This window comes from Phyllostomus hastatus, unplaced genomic scaffold (genome assembly GCF_019186645.2).
Source record: "Phyllostomus hastatus isolate PE091 unplaced genomic scaffold, TTU_PhHast_1.1 phas_scaffold_60, whole genome shotgun sequence".
Taxonomy (NCBI): domain Eukaryota; kingdom Metazoa; phylum Chordata; class Mammalia; order Chiroptera; family Phyllostomidae; genus Phyllostomus; species Phyllostomus hastatus.
The window spans coordinates 774,628-788,479 of NW_025334038.1; the positions used below are offsets into that span (position 1 = coordinate 774,628).

General features: G+C 37.4%; 1 non-coding gene across 1 annotated transcript; it reads left to right on the plus strand.

Annotated features, from left to right (window-relative positions):
* The first annotated feature begins 10,191 nt into the window (after positions 1–10,191).
* LOC123810538 lies at positions 10,192–10,330 on the plus strand. Its single transcript, XR_006784265.1, has one exon. It is a non-coding gene; the product is annotated as a small nucleolar RNA SNORA66 (small nucleolar RNA).
* Positions 10,331–13,852: the final 3,522 nt, after the last annotated feature.

The following is a 13,852-nucleotide window of genomic DNA, read 5'->3' on the forward strand; positions in this document are numbered from 1 at the left end:
GGGAAGGGTCAAGTCAAGGAACATGTATAAAGGACCCATGGACAAAGACAATGAGGGGGAGGAACTGACTGTGGGAGGTGGGGGTGTGTGAGGCAGGGGAGAGTAAGGGAGGAAATGAGGACAACTGTAATAGAACAACAATAAAAATTTTTTTAAAGAATTCAAAGGGTAAGTTTAATTGCAGATTAGACATAGCTAAAAAGATGATTTGGGAACTGGAAAGAAGGCTAAAAGACAGTATCAAGAATGAAGCACAGAGAAACAAAAGGGTGGAAATTACAGAAACAATGGAAAGAAGCATAGAAGTCATAAGAGATGCAAAACCCATGTGGGAATCCCAGAGGGGAAGAGAAGGAGCATAGAGCAGAGTGTTACTTTTTGTGATATGTTAAAAGATAATAGCTGGGAATTTTTCAAAACGACTAAAGGCATCAAACTGTGAGTGAAAAAGTCCAAAGATCTCCAGTAAGCAGGGCTGGGTAAAGGCGCACTTACCTGACTCAGACACTGAAGACATCCTCAACTATTGGCCCAGAACATCTTGTCTCACTCTAGTCCTGATCCTGCCACCAAGGGTTAGTAAAGGACCCACATGTAGGTACGTCACAACAACACTTCAAAAAACAAGATGAGGGAAAATCTTGAAAGCAGCTAGAGAAAGACAAAAATCACTTTCAGAAGAGCAATGATGACACTGTCAGCTGATTTCTCAGCAGAAACAATAGAAAACATCCTGTCACACACAGGTGAAATAAATAAAATTTTAGACAACAATAAAATTCGTCATATCCAGACCTGCATTTAAAAGCATTAAAGGGAATTTGCCAGGAAGAAAGAAATGTTCCCCATTATTAGGTGGTTATTGCAAGAGAGAATGAAGCTCAATTGAAACAGTAATTATGAAGACAAATCTACATTCTGACTGTAGGACAGCAAGAATAATGCCCTGTGGAGTGTAAACTGTGTATGGAATTAAAATCCATAACAATACTGGCATATAAATAAAAGGGAGGCAAATGAAATTAAAGTGTTCTAAGAAAGAAACTAGAAGTACTGATTAACATTTGGATTTGAAAGTCAAGGGTGCATTTAGAATCTCTAGGAAAACCTTAAAAATGAAAGTAAAATATAGTGAGAGTGTAACTTCCAAACTAATAAAAGGAAGAAAACTGTATAATAAAAATAATCAATCTAAAAGACAAAAAATGGAAAAGGAAATAGTACAATGCGACAAATAGGAAGTACATAAAGTGTTAAACTTAAGCCACCATATGACCAATTACATTAAAAACAAATAAACATGAACTGCAATGAAATAAAAACAACAACAACTATGTGCTGTTTCCAAGATGCATAGCATAAAGATCCCCAAACATAAAAATATAGGTAGGTTGAAAATAGGTCAGAAAAAGATATATTAGACAAGCACTATATATTTTTAAAACATTTTTTATGGATTGATTTTAGAGAGAGAGGAAGGGGGTGGGGAGAGAAAAAGAAATATCAATTTTTGTTCCACTTATCTATACATTCATTGGTTACTTCCTGCATGTTCCCTGACCAGATATCAAACCTAAACTTTGGCATATCAGGATGATGTTCTAATCAAATCAGCTCCCTGGCCAGGGTACAAGCACTATATTTTAAAATATATTCCTAAATAATCCAAAGGACAAGGAAGAAATTACAATAAAAATTAGAAACTATTTTTAACTGAATGATAATTAAAACATTACACATCAAAGTTTGTGGAATGCAGCTAAAGCCAAGCTTGGAGGAAAAATTTTAGCCTTGGATGAATATGTTAGATAAAAGGAAAAGCTGAACATTTATAACAACCGTTTATCTTAAGAAGTTAAAAAAAAGAATAGCAGGATAAACACAAAATAGAAGAATGGAAACAATGCAGAAATCAGTTACATTAAAAAGCATGTAAGCAGGAAAATAAATAAACCTTTTTAATGATTATTTGGAAATACTAATACATGCAAATAGCAACAGTCAAAATTAATAAACCCTTGACAAGACTGAGATAAAAGAAAAAGGCACAAATTATCAGTATCAGAATGAAAAGAGGAACACCTTCAGAGATTCTATAGATGTTAAAAAGATAATCAGAAATAACTTGAAAACACATGCAAAAAATAAATTTAGATCCCTACCTCATATCATAAACAAAAATTAAATCAAACTGGATCAAAAATCTAAATGTAAGAGTTAAAACTAGAGTCATAACTGCATTAAGCAATATGACACCAAAAGCACAAGTAACAAAAGAAAAAATAGACAAATTGGACTTCACCAAAATTAAAAACAAAGTTTTATGGTTCAAAACACATCATCAAAGAATAATTATAAAACATTTACTCAGAGTTTTCTTGCAATAAATTTTTAAGTAGCATATGCTAAAATATCTGCCAAAATGAGTATTGGGGTATCAAATTCTGCTTATGGGAATTATTTAGAAGAATATGCTACCTAATATCAAAGTAAACACAATTCAGAATTGATGGTTATATAAGAATTTTCTTGTGGAAAAATCAGATGATATTATTACTGCTAGCCTCAGAAACTGGTCCTCAGTATGTACCTTTTGATAAATTGATATCAAGTAAATGACCCACATAACAAAAGCGCCCTTACTTAATGTTTGGTTGCTTTATAATTATTTTTTTAATAATGAGTTTAACAAGTATAGCAAGTATAGAATTTTTTTCTTTGACAGTAATTTTAACACATCGTCACATTTTTACCTTTTTTCTTTTATTAAATACATACAGAAAATGGATACAAAATATATGTATTGTTTAATAAATAATTATAAAGAAAACTCATACATTTGTTGCCCCCATGAAGAAACTATTTCTAAACAATATAAATTAGCTTCATCCAATTTTTAACTCTTTTTTCTCTTTTTATTTTGAAAAATCTTAAACCTATAGAAAAGTAGCAAAATAATGCAATGAACTTTTGTATACTCCTATCTAAATTCACATTTGTTAACAATTTGTCACATTTTATTTTGATTTTGATTTTTTTCTTATTTGAATAGGTGGAAATAGATATATATTTTATTTACTGAACCATTTGAAAATAAGTGGCAGACATTGGTTTTCAACAGACTTATACTGTGCCTGTTATTTTGCATCTCTTCTATATTGCATTACTATGAAATTGGTGAGATTGATCCAGGTTGTTGCAAGAGCTCTGATTCATTCATTTGACATTAACCATGTTTTATTCTATTGCATTTGTATACCATAATTTATTTATACTCTCTATATTGAAGGACATTTGAGTTAGTTCAGTATTTTCCTATTGAAAACAATACTGCTGTTTAAAAAAAAAAGTGGGGGGGGAGGACTCCCGGCCAAGATGGAGGCGTAGGTAGATACACCATACCTCCACACACAACCAAAATAGGGACAACAACAATTTAGAAACAGAATAACATCCAGAAATGACAGAAAATTATCTGAATGGAAGTCAGACAACCAAGAAGTTGAATTAGACCCGTGCATCCAGACCTGTAGGAAGGCTGAAGAGGAGCAGCCAGGCATGCGTTGTGACGTGGAGAGCAGAAAGTGATGTGACCAGGCATGTAAGGCATCTGGGGCAGGCAAGACCACAGCAGGTGGACCCTGAGTACTCAGGCAGCTGGCAGACCCCGGCCCAGGGGTGGCAACCGGCAATTGGCAGACCCAGTGAGGCAGTGATTGTAAAGCAAGGCACTGCGTGCAAACCAGGATCACAGCACTGGGAAATAGAGCCTCAGGACACTGATTGAGGTCACCCATGGGAGTTGAGGTGCACGGAGAGACACCCAGCCTCACAGAGGAGGTCCTTGGAGGGCCCCGTGGCACGAACAAGCCCACCCACATGGGAATTGGCACCAGAGGGGCCCAGTTTGCTTGGGGGGAGCAACAGAGGGGACTGAGGTCCCACAGAGAACAGAGCAACTGTCATTGTTCCCTCTCGACCCTGCCCCTACATACAACATCACAACCCAGCAACTGGGGTGCCCTGCCCTGGTGAACACCTAAGGCTCCACCCCTTACTATAACAGGAGCGACCAGACCACCCCCCAAAAAAAAGAGAGAGAGAGAGATGGCTCAAACAGAAGAACAAATCAAAGCCCCAGAATCCATCATTTTAAGCAACCGAGAGATAGCCAACCTATCAGATGCACAGTTCAAAACACTGGTGATCAGGATGCTCACAGAATTGGTTGAATTTGGTCACAAATTAGATGAACAAATGCAGGCTACAATAAGAGAGATGAAGGAAAATGCACAGGAAATCAATAGTGATGGAAAGGAAACTGGGACTCAAAACAATAGAGTGAACCAGAAGGAAGAAAGAAGCAACCAAACAGGAAAGAATGGAGAAATAAGAATTCAAAAAAATGAGGAGAAGCTTAGGAACCTCCAGGACATCTTTAAACATTCCAACATCTGAATTATAGGGGTACCAGAAGGCAAAGAGGAAGAGCCAGAAATTGAAAAGTTATTTGAACAAATAATAAAGGAGAACTTCTCCATTCTGGCAAAGAAAATAGACTTCCAGGAAGCCCAGGAAGCTCAGAGAGTCCCAAAGAAGTTGGACCCAAGAAGGAACACACCAAGGCACATCATCATTACATTAGCCAAAGTCAAAATGAAGGAGAGAATCCTAGAAGGAGCAAGAGATAAGGAGACACTAACCTACAAAGGAGTTCCCACCAGACTGTCAGCTGATTTCTCCAAAGAGACCTTGCAGGCAAGAAGGTGCTGGAAAGAAGTATTCCAAGTCATGAAAGGCAAGGACCTACATCCCGGATTGCTCTATCCAGCAAAGCTTTCATTTAGAATGGAAGGGCAGATCAAGTGCTTCTCAGATAAGGTCAAGTTAAAGGAGTTCATCATCACCAAGCCTTATTTTATGAAATGTTAAAGGGACTTATCTAAGAAAAGAAGATAAAATAAAAACATGTACAGTAAAATGACAGCAAACTGACAATTATTAACAACCACACCTAAAGCAAAACCAAAAGAAACTAAGCAAACAACTAGAATAGGAACAGAACCACAGAAATGGAGATCACATGGAAGGTTAGCAACAGGGGAGTGGGAGGAGGAGAGAATAGGAAAAGGTACAGAGAATACGTAGCATAGATGGTAGGTAGAAAATAGACAGGAGGAGGGCAAGAATAGTATGGGAAATGTAGAAGCTAAAGAACTTATGACACATGGACATGAACTAAAGGGGGGAATGTGAGTGGGAGAGGGTGTACAGGGTGGAGGGGAGTGAAGGGGGGAAATGGGCCAACTGTAATTGCATAATCAATAAAATACATTTTTAAAAAACCATCATCCAGAAAGTGAAAAAAAACAGCCATAGGATGAGAGGAACTATTTGCAAAATTATGTTTCTGATCAGGGACAGAAATCCAGAAGGTATAAAGAACTCTTACATCAACAGTAAAAGACAAATAACCCAATTGGAAAACGGGCAAAGAATCTGAATAGAACTTTTTTAAAAATAGGATGTATATAAATGACCAACAATCACATGGCAAATTATCAAACTCATTAGTTATTAAAGAAATTCAAATAAAAACCACAGTGAGATACCACTTCACACTGACTAAACTCACTAGAGACAATAACAATTTTGGAAAGAACATGAAGACATTGGACCCCTCATAGATTGTCTGGGAAAGTAAAATAGTACAGTCACTGTGGAAAAGAGTCTGGCTGTTTTTCAAAAATTTGAACAGAGTTACTATATGACTCAGCAATTTCAAACCAAGATATTGACTGAAGAGAATTGAAAATACATGTTCACACAATAACTTATAAAAGCTATAGCAACATTATTTATAATATCCCAACAGTAGAAATACAAATGTCCATTGGCTGACAAACACATAAACAAAGTAGAGTATATCCATACAATGAAATATTATTTGGCCACTAAAAGGAATGAAGTACTGGCTTCCAGCCAAGATGGAGGCGTACGTAGATACACTTTGCTGCCTTGCACAACCAAAAGAAGGACAACAAGAAATTTAAAAACAAAAAACAACTAGACATGCCAGAAAATAAAACTGTATGGAAGTGTGACAGCCAAGAAGGTAAAGAAAATCCAGACTGGTGGGAGGAATGGAGATGGCAGCCAGGGTGGACAGGATACATGACAAGGTGATGGACTGGGTGGGTGAGGCAGTGAAGGCAGACCAGGGTATCCCACATTTGTATACAGATAGTCCGGGAGTAACAATTGAGGGCTGAGACAGACCTCACAATACAGGTTTCCAGGACAGGAAACTAAAGCCTCAGAACCTCTGGCTGCAAAAACCTGTGGGGGTTGCAATGGTGGAAGAAACTCCCAGAATCACAGGAGAGTTTGTTGGAGAGACCCACAGGTTCCTAGAATGTACACAAACCCACTCATCAGGGAATCAGTACCAGAAGGAGCCCAATTTACTTGTGGGTACCAGGGGAAGTGACTGAAAGTCAGCTGAGAGTTGAGCATTGTTCCCCCTCTGACCCCTCCCCCACATACAGTACCACAATGCCTTGAAGTGGGTTGCCCCACCCTGATGAATACCTAACAATCCACTCCTTGCAATGTAACAGGTGTGCCAAGACAAAGAAATATGCCCCAAATGAAAGGACAGATCAAAACTCCAGAAGCAGAACTAAATGACAAGAAGATGGTTAACCTATCAGATGCAGAGTTTAAAACACTGGTAATCAGGACACTCACAGAAAAGACTGAGTATGGCCACAAGATAAAGGAAGAGGTGAAGGCTATACAAAGTGAAATAAAGGAAAATATACAGGCAACCAGCACTGAAGGGAAGGAAACTAGGACTCAAATCAATGATTTGGAACAGAAGGAAGAAATAGACATTCAAGCAGAACAGAATGAAGAAACAAGAATTAAAAAAAAAAAATGAAGAGAGGCTTAGGAATCTCTAAGATATCTTTAAACGTTCCAACATCAGAATCACTGGGGTGCCAGAAGGAAAAGAGGAAGAGCAAGAAATTGAAAACCTATTTGAAAACATAATGAGGAGAACTTCCCTAATCAGGTGAAGAAAATAGACATACAAGTCTAGGAAGCTCAGAGAATCCCAAACAGTGTGGACCCAAGGAGGAACACACCATGACACATCATAATTACATTACTCAAGATTAAAGATAATGAGAGAATCTTAAAAGCAGCAAGAGAGAAGGAGACAATAACCTACAAAGGAGTTCCCATCAGACTGTCAGCTGATTTCTCAAAAGAAACCTTGCAGGCAAGAAGGGTCTGGAAAGAAGTATTCCAAGTCATGAAAAGGCAAGCGCCTACATCCAAGATTGCTCTATTCAGCAAAGCTTTCATTTAGAATGGAAGGGCAGATAAAGAGCTTCCCAGATAAGGTCAAGTTAAAGGAGTTCATTATCACCAACCCCTTACTATATGAAATGTTAAAGGGACTTATCTAAGAAAAAGAAGAAGATCAAAACTATGAACAGTAAAATGACAACAAACTCACAACTATCAACAACTGAACCTAAAAAAAAAAAAAACAACCCACAAGCAAACAAGCAGAACAGGGTCACAGAAATGGAGATCACATGGAGCATTTTCCATGGGGGAGGGGGTAGAATGGAGGAAAAGGTACAAGGATTAAGAAGCATAAATGGTAGGCATAAAGTAGACAGGGGGAGGTTAAGAATAGTATGGGAAATGGAGAAGCCAAAGAACTTATATGTACCACCCATGGACATAAACTAAGAGGGAGAATGCTGGTGGGGGGGTGCAGGGTGATGGGGGGATAAAGGCGAGAAAAAAAATGGGACAACTGTGATAGCATATCAATAAAATATACTTAGGGAAGAAGTATTGATCTATATATTACAACATAAACAAACCTTAAAAACATGGTAAGTGAAAGAAGTCAGTCACAAAAGTCTACATGTTGTATGATTCCATTTACATGAGACTTCCAGAACATCAATAGAGACAGTATATTACTAGTTGCCAAGGGCTGGGGAAACAGGAGAATGGCAGTGACTGTTAATGGATATAGAGTTTCACAGGGGGATAATTGAAATATTCTGGAATTAAATAGTGGTGAGGGTTGTACAACTATATGTATGTACTAAAATCCCTGTTTTGTACACCTAAAATATAAAAAGAAAGAATAGGAGTTATATACAATATAAAAGTGTTATGCTAAAACATAGGCGAAATGGAAAAATTGTAGAAAATATGATAATCCAAAACTGACACACACAAAAAGAAATTAATAGTCTTATAGCCATTAAAAAATTAAATGTATAATTTTAAACCTTCACACAAAGAAAATTCCAAGCCCCAGTGGCAGTACTTGTGTATTTCTCCAGCCATGTAAGGAAGAAAATAATGCCAGTTCTACACAACAAAGGAAACACTACATATCAGGTCAGAATAACCTTGACATCAAACCGGATAAGACATTATGAGAAAGGAAAATTACAAACTAACCTCACTTGTTAACATAGATGTGAAAATCCTAACCAAAATATTAGCAAACTGAATCTTGTGGTACATAATGATCAAATGCTGCTTATTCCAGGGTTGGTTTAATGTTAGAAAAATCAATGAATGACATCCATTCCATGAACAGAGTATAAAGGGAAAATCATGATCACTTTAGAAGTTAAAGAAAGAACATTTCATAAAACTCAATATCCATACATGCATTCATGATATTAAACATACTTCTGAAAACTCATAATAGAAGGAAACTTTCATAATCTGATAAACATTGCCTATAAAAAACACCTAGAGCAAATGTCATACTTAATGATGAGATGTTGAAAGCTTTCACTTTGAGATTTGGAACAAGGCAAGGATGCACATTACTGCTGCCTGTACTGAAAGTTACACTCCAGACCCTGGAGAGATCCAAGCATAGAAGGGCAAGAAGAAAAGAGATTGAAGTCATAATGATTAGAAAGAAAAAAAATGAAAATGTAATGATTTGTTGATGAAATGACTTGCAAATAGGAAATCCAAAGAATTTACAATAAATTACTGGAATTAATAATGAGTTCAGCAAAGTTGCTGATAAAATTCAATAAAAATAAATTGTATTTCTATATGTCAGTGACAAACAGAAAATGAAAATTTTAAATAGATACTGTTTAAAACAGAATAAAAATTTCTAATACCCAGAGCTAAACCTAACAAAAAAAAAATAGAGAACTCTTCTTTGAAGAAAACTATACAAGGTAGAAGGATTTGTTCTACCAGAAATCAAGAATTTTTACAAAGCTCACAACCATTTCGGTAGTGTGGTGTTCTGCAGTAACAGACACACAGGTGGAGAGAACAAATGAAGACTCGGAAATGGACCTATGAGTATTTGGACAATTGATTTATGACAAACATGGTGCTGCACAGCAGTGGGAAAAGGAATTTTCAATCAGAAGATTGAATCAACTAGACATGAATATGGGGGACAAAAGAGAAACTTGCCTCATACCATGCACAAAACTTGCTTCCCTATCTCATACCATGCACAAAAATTAATTCCAGGGGAACTGTAGGCCTAGATATAAAAGGGGAAACAATATATCTTTCAGAAGATAATTGAGAATATCTATGTCCTTAAAGTAGGGAATATTTCTTAAATAGGACACAAAGCAATAATTATAAAGGAATGAATCGATAAACTGATTCATTAAACTAATAACTTCTAGTCATCAAAAGATTCATTGAAAGAGTGAAAAGGTAAGCTACCGAGTATGAAAATATATTTGTAATACATTTAACCAACAAAGAGCTGAATATCAAAATATGTAAAAGAAAAACTCTTGTATGTGAATAAGAAAAAAACACTCTTCAAGGGGACAATAAGCTAACAGTTTGCAAAACTAGATATCCAAGGAAAAGTTTAAGGAAAGTTGCTCAGCCCCAAGAGTAACTAGGGAAATGCAAACGGAAACCACAGAGCCCTGACTGGTGTGGCTCAGCTGGTTGGGCATCCTCCCCCAAAATAAAAGATCACTGGTTGGATTCCTTGTCAGGGCACAATATGGGTGGCAGCTTTGTCTCTGGTTGAGAATAGGAGAGGCAACCCACCACACTGATGTTTCTCTCCCATTCTTTGTCCCTCCCTTCCCCTCTCTCTAAGAATAAATAAATAAAATCTTAAAACACACACACAGGGTGCAAACTTGATGACTAACTCTGCATGTGCATGATGTTGTAGAAGTGAAGAGAACCAGGTTTGCTAAAGTAATTGTGGTGACAGGAATGTACTGGCCTCAGAAGCTACTGAGGTGGTCCATTCTATCCCAGGACAGTGTAAAACACAAACACACACACACACACACACACACACACACACACACACACACACACACACACACACACACACGGAGATACTTCAGCTCCCACCCACCAAGATAACTAAAATTAAAAGGCCAAGCAATACCAAGAATGGAGCAATGGGCATTCTTTTTAAATTTTTTTCAGCTTTCAAGTTTCTGTTATTTTTTTAAATATATTTTATAGATTGTGCTACTACAGCTTTCCTATTTTTTCTCCCTCTATTCCCCTTTCCCCTGCACCTCCCTTCCATAAGCATTTCTCCCCCCATCCTCTTATTTCATGTCCATGGGTCATATATATAAGTTCTTTGGTTTCTCCATTTCCCATACTATTCTTAACCTCTCCCTGTCTATTTTGTACCTACCATTTATGCTTCTTAGTTCCCATACCTTTTCCCCCATTCTTCCCCTCCACACTGATAACTTTCCATGTGATCTTCATTTCTGTGATTCTGTTCCTGTTGTAGTTGTTTGCTTAGTTCATTTTTGTTTTTGCTTTTGTTTTTAGGTTCAGTTGTTGATAGTTGTGAGTTTATTGTCATGTTACTGTTCATATTTTTTATCTTCTTTTTCTTAGATAAGTCCCTTTAAACACTTCATGTAATAAAGGCTTGGTGATGAACTCCTTTAACTTGACCTTATCTGGGAAGCACTTTATCTGCATTTACATTCTAAATGATAGCTTTGCTGGACAGAGCGATCTTGGATGTAGCTGCTTGCCTTTGATGACTTCAAATATTTCTTTCCAGCCCCTTCTTGCCTGCAAGTTTTCTTCTGAGAAATCAGCTGATAGTCTTTTGGGAACTCCTTTGTGGGTAACTCTCTCCTTTTCTCTTGCTGCTTTTAAGACTCTCTCCTTATCTTTAATGTTGGGTAACATAATTATGATGTGCCTTGGTGTGTGCTTCTTTGACCAGACAGCACTTGTGATGTTGAACAAAGTGTATCCTGTAATGCAGCAATTTCACTCCACCTACACACCCAACAGAAAAGCATGGGGCACTAGGAGACAAAAGAGTGTTCACAGAAGCATTATTTATAATATTCTTCTCCCCTCTCAAAATGGCCCAAGCCCTGTAAACACTCAAAATATGTATTAGCAGCAGAATGGATAAATAAATTGTGGTACATTCATGCAAAGCGCCACAGCAACACAAAGTGCATCTACTAAACATAATAGCCACTAAAGACAACAGACACAAATAAGTGCCAGTGGTATAATTATTGTTATGTAAAGTTCAAAAAGAGATGGAAGTAACATGTAGTGTTTTTTGATGAACACTTAGTGAAAGTATAAAGAAAATCAAGAGAGAGAACAAATCAAGAGCATATATAAACAGCCCATCATCCACACATATATTTGCTATAAATATTTTTGTTGTTTTTTTGTTGTTTTTTAAATATATTTTATTGATTATGCTATTACAGTTGTCCCATTTCCCCCCTTCCCTCCACCCTGTACACCTTCTCCCACCCACTTCCCCGCCTTTAGGTCATGTCCATGTGTCATACTTATAAGTTCTTCAACTTCTACATTTCTCATACTATTCTTACCCTCCCCCTGTCTATTTTCTACCTACAATCTATGCTTCTTATTCTCTGTACCTTTCCCTCCTCTCTCCTCTTCCCACTTCCCTGTTGCTAACCCTCCATGTGATCTCCATTTCTGTGGTTCTGTTCCTATTCTAGTTGTTTGCTTAGTTTCTTTTGGTTTTGCTTTAGGTGTGGTTGTTAATAATTGTCAGTTTGCTGTCATTTTACTATACATGGTTTTTTTTTAATCTTCTTTTCTTAGATAAGTCCCTTTAACATTTCATAAAATAAGGCTTGGTGATGATGAACTCCTTTAACTTGACCTTATCTGAGAAGCACTTTATCTGTCCTTCCATTCTAAATGAAAGCTTTGCTGGATAGAGTAATCTGGGATATAGGTCCTTGTCTTTCATGACTTGAAATACTTCTTTCCAGAACCTTCTTGCTTGTAAGGTCTCTTTTGAGAAAGCAGCTGACAGTCTGATGGGAACTCCTTTGTAGGTTAGTGTCTCTTTATCTCTTGCTGCTTTTAGGATTCTCTCCTTCATTTTGACCTTGGCTAATGTAATGATGATGTGCCTTGGTGTGTTCCTTCTTGGGTCCAACTTCTTTGGGACTCTCTGAGCTTCCTGGGCTTCCTGGAAGTCTATTTTCTTTGCCAGAATGGGGAAGTTCTCCTTTATTATTTGTTCAAATAACTTTTCAATCTGTTGCTCTACCTCTTCCCCTTCTGGTACCCCTATAATTCAGATGTTGGAATGTTTAAAGATGTCCTGGAGGTTCCTAAGCTTCTCATTTTTTTGAATTCTTATTTCTCCATTCTTTCCTGTTTGGTTGTTTCTTTCTTCCTTCTGGTCTACTCTATTGTTTTGAGTCCCAGTTTCCTTCCCATCACTGTTGATTCCCTGTGCATTTTCCTTCATTTCTTTTATGGTAACCTGCATTTTTTCATCTAATTTGCAACCAAATTCAACCAATTCTGTGAGCATCCTGATCACCAGTGTTTTGAACTGTGCATCTGATAGGTTAGCTATCTCTTGGTCACTCAAAATGATGAGTTCTGGGGCACTGATTTGTGCTTCTGTTTGAGCCATCTCTCTCTCTCTCTCTCTCTCTCTCTCTCTTTTGGAGTGGTTGCTCCTGTTATGGTGAGGGGCAGGGCCTTAGGTGTTCACCAGGGCTGGGCACCCCAGTCGCTAGATTGTGACGTAGTATGTGGGGGCGGGGTCGCCAGGGAACAATGGCAGTATCCTCATCCCTTCCCTGGGATCCTTGGTTGCGCACTCTGCCCTGCTCCACAATCACCGCCTCACTGGGTCTGCTAGCTGCCGCTTGCATACTCAGGGTCCACCCACTTTGATCTTGTGTGCCCAAGATGCCTTATGTGCTCCCGGTTGCCTTATGCACCCAATTGTCCCTGTTCTCCATGCCGCGACCCCATGCCCAGCTGCTTGTCTCCGCCCCTCCTACCGGTCTGGATGAACGGGTCTATTTCAACTTCTTGGCTGTCCGACTTCCATTCAGATAAATCCTCTGTCAGTTCTGGGTGTTATTCTACCTCTAAATTGTTGTTACTCCAATCTCAGTTGTGTGTGGAGGCACGGTGCATGCACCTATGCCTCCATCTTGCCAGAAGTCTCCGCTATAAATATTTTTAGCAATAAAATTTTACCCTAACTTGCCTACAGTAACTGCTGTATTATGTAATTGTTAGTAACTGCTGTATTATGTAATGCAGTTGGTGTGGTATTCTAACATATATATATATATATATATATATATATATATATATATATATATATATATGTATATATATATATATGGAATCTAAAGATTCTATACTTCCCTGACTTGTCCACAGTGCTGTAAAAAAAGCATGCTCCTCACTCAAAAAGAAAAAATAATAATAAAGAATAATAATTACTAATAAAAATAATAAAAATTTATAACAATAAAGAATAAAT